Raw genomic sequence first — 14183 nt, forward strand, 5'->3', positions numbered from 1 at the left:
GGCACGGTTTTTTTAAAAAAAATAGGAATTAAAAATGAAATGTTACGGTACACACAGGACTCACCGTGGAACTTGGTGTCTCTGGCTTGACAAACCGGGACCTCAGCAGTTCTGCACACCAACGTTTTATGCAAATACCAACAGCAGTGAAGGCGAATAGTTTTGACTCCAGAGGCCCCTTGGAAAAGTGTTAGGGATCTCTAGGGATCCAAGCTACAGCATCCGAGAGTGGCTGCTACTGGTGTATCCCCTGTGGTGGCTGTGATCAACAGACCGAAGGTTTCACGTTGTCTTATTCCTTCTCATACTTGTGTGAGGTGACAGTTCTCAGAAGGGAAGGGTGTGCAGCGAGAGGCTGGGGACACAGTCACTGACGGTCATCCTGACTCTTCCCTCTCATATCTACCTGCAGTGTGACAGGACAACAGCCCCTACGCAACTCTAGCACCCTTTGTCCCGTGCCCTGCCCACTTGGCTGGCTTGGACTTTCTTCACGCACAGTGGTCTTTGGATGGTTAATTTTCACATCAGGAGGCTGCTCTCCTCAGAGTGCTCTCACATTCAGAATTCCTCAAGATGTTCAGCTGTTGGAATCTCTTGATTAGAGGAGCCAGAGAACACAAATGCATCCCATGGGGACTGTGTTTTTACTCCTTATTGGGAGGAGTTGAAATAGCTTTTGACCATCTGACCCAACACAGATAATGTAACCTGGAGCAGGCCCCTTCTTAGATGTCCCTGAATTTTAGAGTTGTTTTCTTTGTCTGTAAGGTAGGAATCATAGTAGATTTTACTTTTATTATTTAAAATACCATTTTTTTGGTAGTCACATATTAACCAGTATCACCCATGTTTTCAATTCAGTATATACTTTCAAATTTTTAAAAATTTTTGTTCATTTTCTGTATATATTTACATACACACACACACACACACACACACACACACACACACACAAGCGCGCGCGTGTGCGCGCGTGTGTATGAGAGAGAGAGAGAGGTCATGATGTGTATGTGTGAGAAGGTGTGCCATGGTGTATGTGTGGAGATTGGAGGACGTTGTGGAGTTTGTCCTCTCCTCCCACCTTTATGTGAATTCTGGGAATCCGACTCAGGTTACCAGGATTGCAGGGCAAGGCCTGCTAAGTCAGCCCACAGGCCAGGGAATTCTTCTAGACTGTCAGCTTCAGAATCTTTGAATCCATCTTTTCTTCATTTGCTTGGCTTTCATTTTTCTCTTTCAGTTCCTTCGATGGAAAATTCAGAGGAAAGCGACTAGTGTGCCTCGTCCCATCAGTGCTGGTTTAATAGCACGTGCATCTCAACCCAGAAATCGCTGATGGGTCTGGATGTCATAGTCAGTCAGGACAAGCTCCATAGACTCTGTCAGGAAACAATTCAAGACTTACTATAGGGCAATAATAACCAACACAGTGTGATAACATAAAAATAGAAGATGATTATTAAAGTTAACCAGTTAACTATTTAGCAATCCTATTCTTCCAACTCTAGCCTTGATAGATGTGGTTTTGTGCTGGCTAGTTTTCAAGTTGACATATGTTAGAGTCATTTGAGCAGAGGGAACCTCAACTGAGAAAATGCCCTCACTAGATTGCTCTATGGGGAAGATTATGAGACATTTTCTTGATTCCTCTTTGAGGTAGGAAGGCCTAACTCACTGTAGGTGGTGCCACCCTTGGGATGGCAGTCCTGGATAGTATAAGAAGGCAAATTGAGCAAGCCATGAAGAACAAGCCAGGAATTAGTACTTCTCCATGGTCTCTGCATTGGTCCATGCTTTAAGTTCCTGGCCTAACTTCTCTGGAAGATGGACTATAAGCCATAAGATGAAATGAACTCTCTCCTCCCCAAGTTGCTTTTGGTCATGGTATTTTATCACAGCACCAGAGACATAACTAATGAGTGTGGTTTGAATGAGAATATCTCCTATAGGCTCATGTATTTGAACATTTGGTCCAAAGTGGGTGGCACTGTTTGGGAAGGTCTAGGAGGTGTGGCTTTGTTAGATGATGTGTGTCACCGGAGGTGGGATTTGAGAGTTTAAAGATTCATGCCATTTTCAGTTTGATCTCTGCTTCACACTTTTTGCTTACGGTTGAGATGGGAGCACTCAGCTTCCTGTTCCTGCCATGGTGCCTGCTGCCTGCTGCTGCAACCCTGCCATTATGGACTCTAATCCTTTGGAAGTGTGAGCCAAAATAAACCCTGCCTTTAAAATTAGCCTTGCTCATGATGTTCTAGCACAGCAACAGAAAATTAACTAACACAGCAGGATTCAAGATTATCTTCCCATTCATACTTTCAGCTGTCCGTTCGTTCATTCAGTTTATATGCTAAGTCACTAAATATTATTTGTAAACTAGCAGGGCTCTGTTCCAGGGCCCCTGGCCTTAGTTTGTTCCCGTAATTAGCTTCTTTTTCGCTACTCCAGCACCATGCACCTTCACAGCTTTACATAGCTCGATGTTGCTGTTTGCCTCCATGTGCTCCTCATAAGTCAGTAACTCGTGTGAGAGCAGAGGAGGCTGTTCTTGGTCAGTGTTTTCTCAGCATTAAGTGGTATCAGGCACTGAAGGCACCAAATGCCTGTGTCAGCTGTGACTGTGGACTAACTTGTTTGTATTTGGCCTTGGCCTCTCTCTCACTGTCTCAAATACTTCGTTTCCATTTTGACTGTGTGTTCAATTATTTTCTCTGTATGTGTCAATGACCTTTGACTCTAATCGGGTAAGACAATTACTCCACTGAATCCGTCTTTCCCCATGTCCAGAACAGAATAGCAAATGTAATCAGGTTTTATATATAGATTAAATTGTTCTGAAATTAAGTTATTTTAGGCTCAAGGGCAGGAACGGTAGGCATTTACTTTTCATTCCATCACATCTGCATAAAAAGATATCTGATGGGTATGGAATAACGTTAAATGTGAAGTCACAGAAAATAGTGACTAAAATGCTATTTTAATAGCTAATATGTCTGATAATTTTAGAGGCTATACCCAACATGGCTTGACTTTGGGTAGATTTTGGTAGAGTCTGGATTTGAATGTTGCCTTTCCCAGTGTCTTTGTGATACTGAAATTCCATTTTTGAATATTTAAAATAGGGTTGATAAGACTTATCTCAGTGAGACTATATGAGAGATAGATAAGATAAAATTTTATGAACATTGGGCATAGAGTATTGTGGTCTTTAATAGCTGTTTACAATTTTCCTATTTACAAATTTATCATCATTGGTAAACTAAATGAGAAATCTCTACATTTATATGTTACTTCTGCAGAGCCCTTGGGGTCTATTTTTTCTACAAAACCACACATGGGGAAACTTCTGATTTTCACAGTTCTGGAGCAAATAACAATGCATGCCATTAGCAAATGAACATGTTGCAGCATCCTGAAGTAGAAAAATCTGGAAACCTCTGCACAGAGTCTGTTTCCAGCTGGCAGGCCACAAAGAAACTCAATTCCATGATGAGTTCCAGAAAACAAGTTGAGCAGGATTGATCTTTTAAAACTGGCCTATGGTATCCATCATTTTATTTTATAGATTATTGTCCCTGTCATATACTGTCCAAAGCAGAGTACTTCCAGTTGAAAGTGAATTTCTTTCTTTCCTTCTTCTTTCTTTCTTTCTTTCTTTCTTTCTTTCTTTCTTTCTTTCTTTCTTTCTTTCTTTCTTTCTTTCTTTCTTTCTTTCTTTCTTTCTCTTTCTTTCTTTCTTCCTTCCTTCCTTCCTTCCTCCCTCCCTCCCTCCCTCCCTCCTTCTTCTCTCTCTCTCTCTCTCTCTCTCTCTCTCTCTCTCTCTCTCTCTCTCTCTCTCTCTCCCCTCCCTCTCTCCCTCTCTCTCTTAAAGAAGAATTGCAATCATACTACTTGGAATGAAGAATAAAGTAGAAGAATAGAACTCAATGGTTCCACAGCTATACTATATAAATGTAGAGAATAAATAAAGTTGGAAATGTGCTACCCTAAAATCTACTGCAATCTTGAAATCTATGGCAATCCATGCATGCAAATATGAATTATATCTGAAAATAATTTTGCATCTAGTATACACAAAAATGAATCCTAATTCCAGTGTTCAGATGTGTATGACATTCTCTGTTTTGGAATTACTTAAAAATAGTATCTGGGGAAGCTGAAAAAAATTCTGCTCTTTTATCTCTCATATGAAAACTACAAATTAAGAGATCATTGACTATTTAAAGTTAAACCAGAGTCCTGGAGTAAAATTTGAAAGTAGGAGAGGGGAAATGTAGGCAAACCTATTGTGATTAGGGGAAGTCAAACTTCCTGGAAGATGCTCAGACCAACTGAGTCACTTGGAAAGGACATTCTCCAAGTTGTTGGGCTGCCTGCAGGTTGTGTGGTGTGCTCGAGTTGCCCACTTTCATGGGCTACTAGACATGCTGGTGGGGAGATTTTTGAAGCTGTTTTCGAATCTTTCCTGCTCCTGAAAGTAACCCCCCATCAGTATTCTGTAAGTAGCCATAATAAAACTCACTGTTTCACCATGTTGGTCTTTGGTTGTACCTTTACTTTGGTCTGTCATTGGTTCCCTATCTGGGGTCAGCAGGTGGTTGTTCCCGTCTCCCCAGGAATATAAACATAACAAATATAGATGTTGCATTTAGAGCTGAGCACTCCACAGTCTCTTATTGTTTGCATGCTGACCAACTGTGAGTTCCAATTGCCATCCCGTGAAAAATCAAGCTTGTCTGAGGAGGGCTGAAAGATGTGCTAATCAATGGGCATAAAGATAAGAATTAGGAGACAGTTTATTACTATGCCCAATACTAGAATACTAATAGTATTAATTTATCTCAGGGTTTATGACCTAGTCAACCACTGACTCTTGCTCAGTTAACAGCTCCCGGTAGGAGTTCTGTCTTGAGGATCAGGCTTTAATTCCAATAAGAAAATAGTTGATATTTCCAAAACATCCATGCTGCTAAATCATCAGTCGGCACGTCTTGCCAAACCAGTCATTATTTATAGTTCACTGTATTCACTGACAGGTGGGGGTGTTATAAACTTTCTCTCCTGGGAGTGTGCATAGTACTTTGCAACATGATGAAAACTAGCCAATAGAAATAAAGCTTCCAGGTTGGTACCAGCTTTGATTTCTCTATGCAGTATGATCCAAGTATGTGATGTCTTTGGCAATAGCATCTTACCATCAAGTTCTGCAGGGTAGCAAAGTAGTGACAATAGCTTGTAGTGTGTGGGTAGGGGTGTCTATATAACTTCAGTAGCCAGCAACCCCCAAAGAGGTAACTGAAACCTAGCACTAGGATTTTTATCTGGTAGCCTTGGTGTCTGGGGGAGGCATTATTAACCTGTTATAAGATACACCCTTTACAATCCCTTGTAGCTGAGTATATGTATATATTTTAGGAAGCTTCTAGAGTGGTAGGTTTCTATATACCATTTGCGGAGGTCTTTAGTGTTAGTTATATCTGCCTACACTCCCACCTCTAACCTGCCCTACAATCCACCTTTCATTAAACTCTCCGGTTCCTACCCCTCCCCTTCATATCATCTGCCTTCTATCTTACTTTGAAATACCATTTGAGGACCCTGTTGATAGTTTCAATAAAATGGCCCCCATAACCTAATAAGGAGTGGCAGTATTAGGAGGTATGGCCTTGTTACAGTTGGTGTGGCCTTGTCAGAAGAAGTGAGTCACTGGAAGTGGGCCCATTCTCTGTCTGTCTGTCTGTCTGTCTCTCTCTCTCTCTCTCTCTCTCCCTCTTTTATCTCCTCCCTCTCCTGCCTGTCAATCCAGATATATAACTCTTGGCTCCTTCTCCAGCACCATGTCTGCCTGCACACCACCATGCTCCCCACCATAATAATAATAGACTAAACCTCTGAACCTGTAAGCCAGACCCAATGAAATGTTTTCCTTTGTAAGAGTTGCCATGGTCATAGTGTCTTTTCACACAATAGAAACCTTGACTAACACAGACCCCTACTAGTGTCCGAAACTCAGTGGCTACTCCAATTTAAACACACATATCAAATAATTAAAGCTAATAGCGATATGGGAGAGAACATGTGACATTTGTCTTCCTGGCTCCGAGTTACCTCATTCAGAAGGATTATTTCTATCTCCATCCATTTACTTATGAGTCTTAAAAGGGGCGTTAGTGTCCAGAGGGCCAGTCAGGCTGCCCTCCTGGTGCAGGAAGTTTCCATTCTTTGTAGGTGGACCTAATCAGGGGAAGACAGGTCTCCTACTTGCTGTGGGATACAGTTGATTGAATATTTTATAAACTAACACATTCACAATACTTTTATGTAAAGACTCCAAAAGATATCCAGAAAAAGGATTTTGTGTATTTTTTTTTTTTTTTTGTGGAATTAGTTTCAAGAGAAGCAGCTGTCCAATTAGCTTACAAGGAAATAATTGTTCAGTTGGAACCTCCAGCTCACCCCTGCATGATCTGGAAAGCCCCATTCCTCTCTCTCTCTCTCTCTCTGTCTCTCTGTCTCTGTCTCTCTGTGTCTCTGTCTCTGTCTCTCTCTGTCTCTCTGTCTCTCTCTGTCTCTCTCTGTCTCTGTCTCTGTCTCTCTGTCTCTCTGTCTCTCTCTCTCTCTCTCTCTCTCTCTCTCTCTCCCTCTCTCTCCCCCTCCCCCTCCCCCCTCTCTCCAAACCTTGCCCTCTCAGAATATCCCCGACAAATAAAAGGCAACAAAAAGCCAGTTCCACATTCCTGGTGGTTATTGCAACTTCTCCTGTTGTGACCAGCAGTCCACGTCCCTGCCTAAGCATTCCTGCATAAACCCAGAATGTGGTGGACACATCATCACCCCTCACCTACAGGATATATATATATATATATATATATATATATATATATATATATAACATCTCCCTGCTTTAGTTCATGCACGTATCTTCTCCATTTCTCCAGCCTCGATTTCTAGGACTGGAGAGCTTGCCCGGGAATTGCATTGCTCACATAAACCTGTTGTTATACTTATTCAGTTCAGCTTGATCTGGCTTACTGCATTGGTGGGAAAACCTGTTATCAGGGCACAGAAAACCTACTAATAATTTTGGCATTTTTATACTCTTTTTTCTATTTGTATTTTCTCTGAAGGATACAGGGCATCATAATAAACATTGAAGATGTCACAACAAACTTTCTAACTAAAGTGTGTTTAGAATTTAACAGGACTATAGGAAAAAAGGAGGACTAATATTTGTACTGATCTAAACAGTTATCAGACTATGGTCTTTATACCGGCTTGTATTTTTTGCTTTTAATTACTTTTTCAGCTCTAGTTGAATCAATTTGTTTTACTTAGTAGTATAAATAGGCATGTTGATGAAAAAGAAGAGGTTCTTCTTTTTTAAAAATGTTGGATTATGTATTTCTATTTATGTTTTGAGCATTCTCAAGTTTGGGCTTGTGCTTATCTTGCTCTGTGCATTACTGGATTTATCGACTGAAAAAAAGGTAACAATAAATACACCGATATGCAGCTTTCTTAAAGAATTTAAACAATCCTTTTATAACATGTTTTTAAAAATTACTGACAGCCTTGTTTTTTTAAAAGAGAAATTAAATTATTTCAGATAGGTAATATCTTTTCCCTTTATTGGAGCTTAGAAGAAATAAATGGCTTTCCTAAAGACAGTATTTGCTCTATTTTAGATTTATTTGCTCTTTATTTGATCTATAGATAGTATTTAATTTAAATTTTAGCTAAGTACATAGGTGGTTATAGAGTTTCCTTCATGTTCCTAATGCCATTGTATTTGTGTGTGTGTGTGTGTGTGTGTGTGTGTGTGTGTGTGTCTATGTGAGTGTGTCTGTGTGCATGTGTGTGTGTATGTATATATATATATATTATATATATATATATTATATGTGCGTATATATGCTTCTGTTGTGTTTGTGTGTGCATGTGTTGGGTGTGTTCGTGTGTTCTTTTTCTGTTCTCTTTCAGTGTACTAGATTACAGCTTGGTGTTCACCGCCAGCACCAGGAAGGCTGACTGTAGTGTTCCCACATTGCTCCCAAACCAGTTCTGCTGGTTTCACCTCTGAGGGTAGAGGAGGAGGGTCCTCCTTGTCGCCTTGACAACCATGTGTACTCTAGGGAAGCTGCTTGGAGTGACACATCTTTGAAGAGCTCAGGAAAGGCCATTTGGGGAAAGATATCACCTCAATTCCTTGCTCTTAAAGCAATTTGAAAAACTTTGTATGCTTTTACATAATGCTATGTGTTTTTACATAATTCTATTATCCCAAATCCATGCATGTATAACCCTTATTTCACCAACAAGAAAGCTACATCCCAAGACTCTTTTCCTAGCATCTGGTGTATATTTTTACACCCCTCCCCCTTCTGTGCTAAGTTTAACTGTGTTTCTGGTTCTCTAATGCACTGAGTTGATTCAAATATTAATGGCCCTTGGGAAGCCAAATACTCCCTTAGTCCAGTAAGATGGCTGTGATGCAGCATGAATATTTAAAAGGGAAAAAAAGTGCCCATATTTTCTGCTTAAACAAAATTTTGTGAACAATTTGAAATTACAGCATAAAAAAAGTCTGTTTCTGGGTGTTAACTCAGCAGTTGGGAGGTTGAAGTAGGGGGATTGTCGGGAGTCTGAGGCTAGTGTAAACTATCTACTAAGTTCCATCTGGGTTAGCCTGGGCTACAGAGTAAGACCCTGTGTCAACAAAGAAAACTAACAAGAAAATAAAATCAGATAAAGGTATGTTTTTTTGTGGCATCTGGTTCAATGTCGCTCACCAGCTGAGAGCCATGAATACCAGCATAAAGCTTCTTCCTTGCTGGCCAGCAGGTGCAGTGCAACCTGTTGGAAGAAATCATGGTCAACAGTCTTCTGGTGGATCCTGTGTGCAATACCAACTAGTCAGGCCGGAGGAGCTAGCCTACTGGTATAACGGTAGTGAGACTTCTTGGGGGTAACCAACTGCTTTCTGATTGGATGTGAAGCTTCATAGGAGTAAATTTGCTTCTGGTACCAAAAGTCAGTCAAAAGTTTGTAGATCTTAGGCCCTAGTAGGGAAGCTACTGATGTTGATCTGCTAAAGGGACATGATGTGCCTGTCTAGTTGCTTTCTAGATATTTATGTCCACTTTGCTAATACACACACACACACACACACACACACCCAAATTTCCTAAACGTACCAAGTTAATTTGTTAGGGGGCTAAGCAATTGACCTACATTTACCACGCATTCTGAACATCTTATACATCATATATATATATATATATATATATATATATATATATATATATATATAAGTTTTGTTACCAGAAAATAATTGTTTCTAGTTTTTGCCTGGTTGTGCCAGATAATGATAGTGGATTGACATGATGGCTTCCTGCCACTTGCCATGGCTTCTCGTTCTTTACAGTGGCCTCTGTGCTACTCTCAGGTAACTGTGTTTAGTTGGGACTTTCAGTTCTATGTTAGAGGCATTGTCTGACAGCTACTTCACAGTTTTCAGGAGAGGAAACTAGAAATGCAGTTTTAAGTCACCACATATATTCCAAAATATTTACTACCTGTGAAAGCCTCACTCACTTGTGTTTAGATAAGAGAACATGGTGTGGTCTGTATGATGCCAATTCTTGAAAAGTCTTTGACATTTGCAAGACATTTGACACTTGACCTAACATATAACACATTTAAAACGGGGACCTGTACATCTTCAAACTCACTAGGCTTTCGAAAATGTGGCTGTGTTCTTTAGGTGTCCCATACCTAAAGGTGTGCCATATCTCCTCTTGGGATAGCTCTAAAGGTGTTAATTGCAATGTTCAAGAGCTACGTACATTTTTAGTTTTTTCTGTCTACTTGAGTTATTAATTATTCAGGAAAATATTTGATTGTATAATATACTTGTCTGTTACTTCTTATGACTTATTAGATTTTTTTTCATATTGTCTTAGTTAGCTTTCATTGGCAATTTGACACAGTCTGGAGTTGTCTTAGAGAAAAATCATTGATTGAGGAGTGGTGTAGATAAGATTAGTCTGTGGAATATTGTTTTGAATATTGACTTAGGACGGCTCAGTCCAATGTAGGCAGTACCACTCCCTGTGCAGATATCTGTGTTGATTTAGAAAATTAGCTAAACATGAGCCAGTGACTGAGGCAGCAGGCAACATTCCTCCGTGATTCCTGCTTCAAGTTCCTGCTTGAGTTCCTACCCTGACTTCTCTCAATGATAGACTGTGACCTATAATGTAAAATAAACTCTTCCCTCTCCTAAGTTGCTTTTGGCTAGTGTTTTATCACAGCAACAGAGATAAAATTAGAGTAGAAATAGGTATTAGAGCCATGAGGTATTTCTATGATGTACTTGTGGTGATATCTGTGTACCCCAATAAAGTTTAACTGAGGATCAGAGGAAAAAGCCAGCCACTATAGTAAACATAGAGGTCAGGCAATGGTAGCACATGCCTTTAATCCCATCACTCAGAAAGCAGAGATCCGTCTGGATCTCTGTGATTTCAAGACCACACTGGGACAGAGCCAGAGATGGTGGTACATACCTTCAATCTCAACACTAACCTAAAGTCTGGAGGTCTGTACAGACACACAGGAAGAGGAAGCGGTGTAGCTGGGTGAAAAGGGGAAATGAGATGGCAGAACAGAAAGGCATAAAGGCATGGGTATGCAGGAAGTAGGTCTTTTTGCTGAAGATCTCCAAGTGATAAGAACATGGCTGGCTTCTTTCTGCTTTTCTGATCTCTCGGTTTTAACCCCAATATGTGGCTCTGGGTTTTAATAAGACCATTTAGCACTTTGTTCTACAATGTACCTGACCATGCAGTCCTTTATGTCTTTCACAAATTCTGTTGGAGGATTATAAAAAAACATTTAGAAATTTGGGCTGTAAAAGTCACTGAGTGTTCTAAGCTTCATGAGCTGTTCTTGTGGGAACTTGGAAGATAGAAATGCTGAGCGAAATATGGCCTCTGGAAGCCGGGCTTGTGAGATTTAAGAGGAAAGAAAACACTGTATTGGGGCTGGTTATGTGAAAATTTGTATTGTGAATCTGTGTGTGTTGATGATCTGGGGCTAAAGGATCAGCTGTGATTAACTAGAGACTAGCTTTGGGCTTCACTGTGCTGATAGACTACTGGTCAAGCTTGGACTGGAAAACCAACCGTCATAGGCGTTCAGCACCATTGAGCTGAATCCTGTGCTTCACCGGGGTAACAGAAAGTGTTTCCTTGGGAGTTAATTCCCAGAAGCTAAGAAGGAAGCCAGGACTACACCTTATGCTGGCAGCCAAACTTGCCAATCTAAGAGTCATCCACATGGTATTGGTTTTGGAAGCATAGAAGATACAAGAGTGGGGGAGCCATGTTAAGCATCTTAGGTTTGGCACCTTGTGACAGGTTTGGAATCCCTACAGAGAAGCCCTTCGCGGCCATTGAAGGTGAAGCCTCCGTTTCATTAGAGAACCCAGAGCTCTAGGGCATCTAAGAAGGACAGCAGCAGATGTGATTTCCAGCCTAACCCTGGAGGACAAGCTGTGTGGGCTACAGATGACAGAGCTGCCACGGTGAGGCTGCCCAAACCCCTGGGAGCTCAGTAGACTGCATGTGTCCATTTTACAGTTTAATAGGTAACATGTAGAACTCTCTGGAGTCTTGAAACTATTTTTATTTTAATAATACAAATACACCAGTTTTAATTTTGTTAGTATTTTCTGGTATTTTCCCATTATATTAATTGTCATTTCACGGCTTTGCCAAAATTACCCACGAGACAATTTAATTGAAGGAAGAAAAGACTTGTCTCGTGGTTTCAGATGGTTCATCTGCTAGGTTAAAACACCCAGGATCTAGCAGTCAGCTGAAATGCCATCACTCCTGGCATGCTTTAGTAATCCCTGAGGTATTTTAGCTCAATAAATTAGCTCAATAAAAATAATCACCACAGCAGGCAATACAAAGCAAGCTGGGTCTCTAGAACAAAGACCACAGAGCAAGTCAGACTTCAGAGGCCGCTCACTTTTTCCCTCAGTCTGAGAGAGTTTCTCTGGCTTGATTGTGAGTTCATCCATGCATTACAACAGTCTGTGTGAACGCTTTTCATCTCTCCTCTTAGACATTTGATGACCTGAAGGCTTTAGGGTAGTTGTCTCATTGCATGCTAAAAACATATGTTCACTATGCTCAATCCTGAAATTATGCTTGTGTTACCAGTGTACCTCTAGATTATTGAAATGGATCCACATGATTAAGTGTTGAAATGAAACATCAGTTGTCATTTTATTCACATAACATACTTCTAATTGAAGACAACTAAATGAAACTACTTTTTCACTAACAGAACTACTTTAACCAAGTTCTTTGGTGCCGTAGCTCCTCTTGGGGATAGCTCTAATTTCTAATCCATAGTCACAAAGTACACCGTATTTTCCTTTCTTTTTCTTTTTTCTTTCTATTTTTTCACCCAATTATAAAGATGGGTTGTGTGAATGTAGATAATCATTAATTGAAGAGTTGTTTTCATTAAATATTTAAAAACTACTGTTTTGATTTATATTCCTGAAATAATCATTTCTACTACTTGCGTATCTAACCAGTGACAGTAATATACTTTGCTAGCCATAATTTATGAAGGAGATAGAGGTGAGAAGATTAATGAGATGTATTCCATATCTGGTGTAAACTATAATTCTTAGAAAGTCAAGTGAACAAGGAAGGCATGATAACACAGTACCATAAATGGCAGCTCACATGCACAGTAGGGCCACCGGGGAGAACATAAAATTGAAGGCATGATTATGACATCCAGGAAAATAGAGCCTGGAAACTGAAATATAACAAAATCAACAACAATAACAACAATATAATGAGCTAGCTTGCAGAGAAGGCTGGAGTTCATCCCTACCTGGACTTCGTGTAATGAACAGAACAGGCTGAGAAAGTCCTATATGCAAACTTGGAAGAGGTAGATGCTCTGTAAATGTGCGATAAAGCGCCACACATCTTATGGCCCAATGTCTGGGCTTTGTCTCTGAGCAGTCCAGCCCACTTCTATTCTCAGGGGTATTTTCCATTTCTTAATAAACTGTCTCTATTTCAAATCACACGTTCCTGATGCAATCCTTTGTCCTGGGAAAGGGGACCTGGAGTGAGGTACCCTCTGACCTGTGGCATGTTTTTACTTTTTCTTTTCTTTATTTTTTTTCCTAAATAGTAGCCCAAAGCTAGGGCATGCTTTCTCTGACACGCTTGGCTCTTACTGTTTCTCTGATTTCCATACACATCTTTCTGTCTTTCCTGCTCTGTCTCCTTCCTCCAGCAGCCATTTAGAATTATGGATTGCCCAGTCCACTGTTTTTCTCTCAAACTTTACTAAAATTGTCCTCAACCTTCCTTCTGAACACACACACACACACACACACACACACACACACACACACACACACACACACCTGTGCCTTATGGGAAACTTGGTCTGTCTGGTAACAATGTATAGACACACCACCACCACCACCAAACCCCTAATTCAAGGTCACCATACTTTTTTAATAGAGGGAGAGTGTGAGGGGGGACTGGAATTTCACACATTTAATCTGATGCCAAAAATGAAACTGAACCTATGTGTCAGAATTGCTGGCCCAGTTCATTTTATGTTTTCTTAAAATGTCAATACTGACTTCCTGCACGAGTACTCTGAGTAGATGGAATGCACAGAATGGGTTTCATGGTATTTATTGTACCCTACATAATTGAAGTATCAATAAGATGTACCACTTTACATAGTTCAGTATCCTTGCCTACAACTTGAAAATGAGAATGTCCACTTCCCCCACACTTTTCAAAACCAAAAGAACATCCATTTACATCAATATTCTTTGCTATTAAAATTAAGTTTTCTTCATTTTGTGGTATTATTGCCTCTAGGAGGAGGAATTTTATTGAGTCATTGTTATTTCTCAAACAAAATTCCAATATAAAAGTTTTTGCCGAAAGGATTTTATTATGCACAGAAGCAATTATTTTAAAAGTTCACCAAATTATATCCATACTTCTATGCTTGCATAACAACCTTTAGCTAGAAAGGCATCTTCTAGAGGTGTTCTCTTTCCAGCTGAAGCCTGTATAAAATACTTTGGAAGGTAGTGGCATTGATATAATGCA

Source organism: Peromyscus leucopus, chromosome 4 (genome assembly GCF_004664715.2).
Source record: "Peromyscus leucopus breed LL Stock chromosome 4, UCI_PerLeu_2.1, whole genome shotgun sequence".
Lineage (NCBI taxonomy): Eukaryota > Metazoa > Chordata > Mammalia > Rodentia > Cricetidae > Peromyscus > Peromyscus leucopus.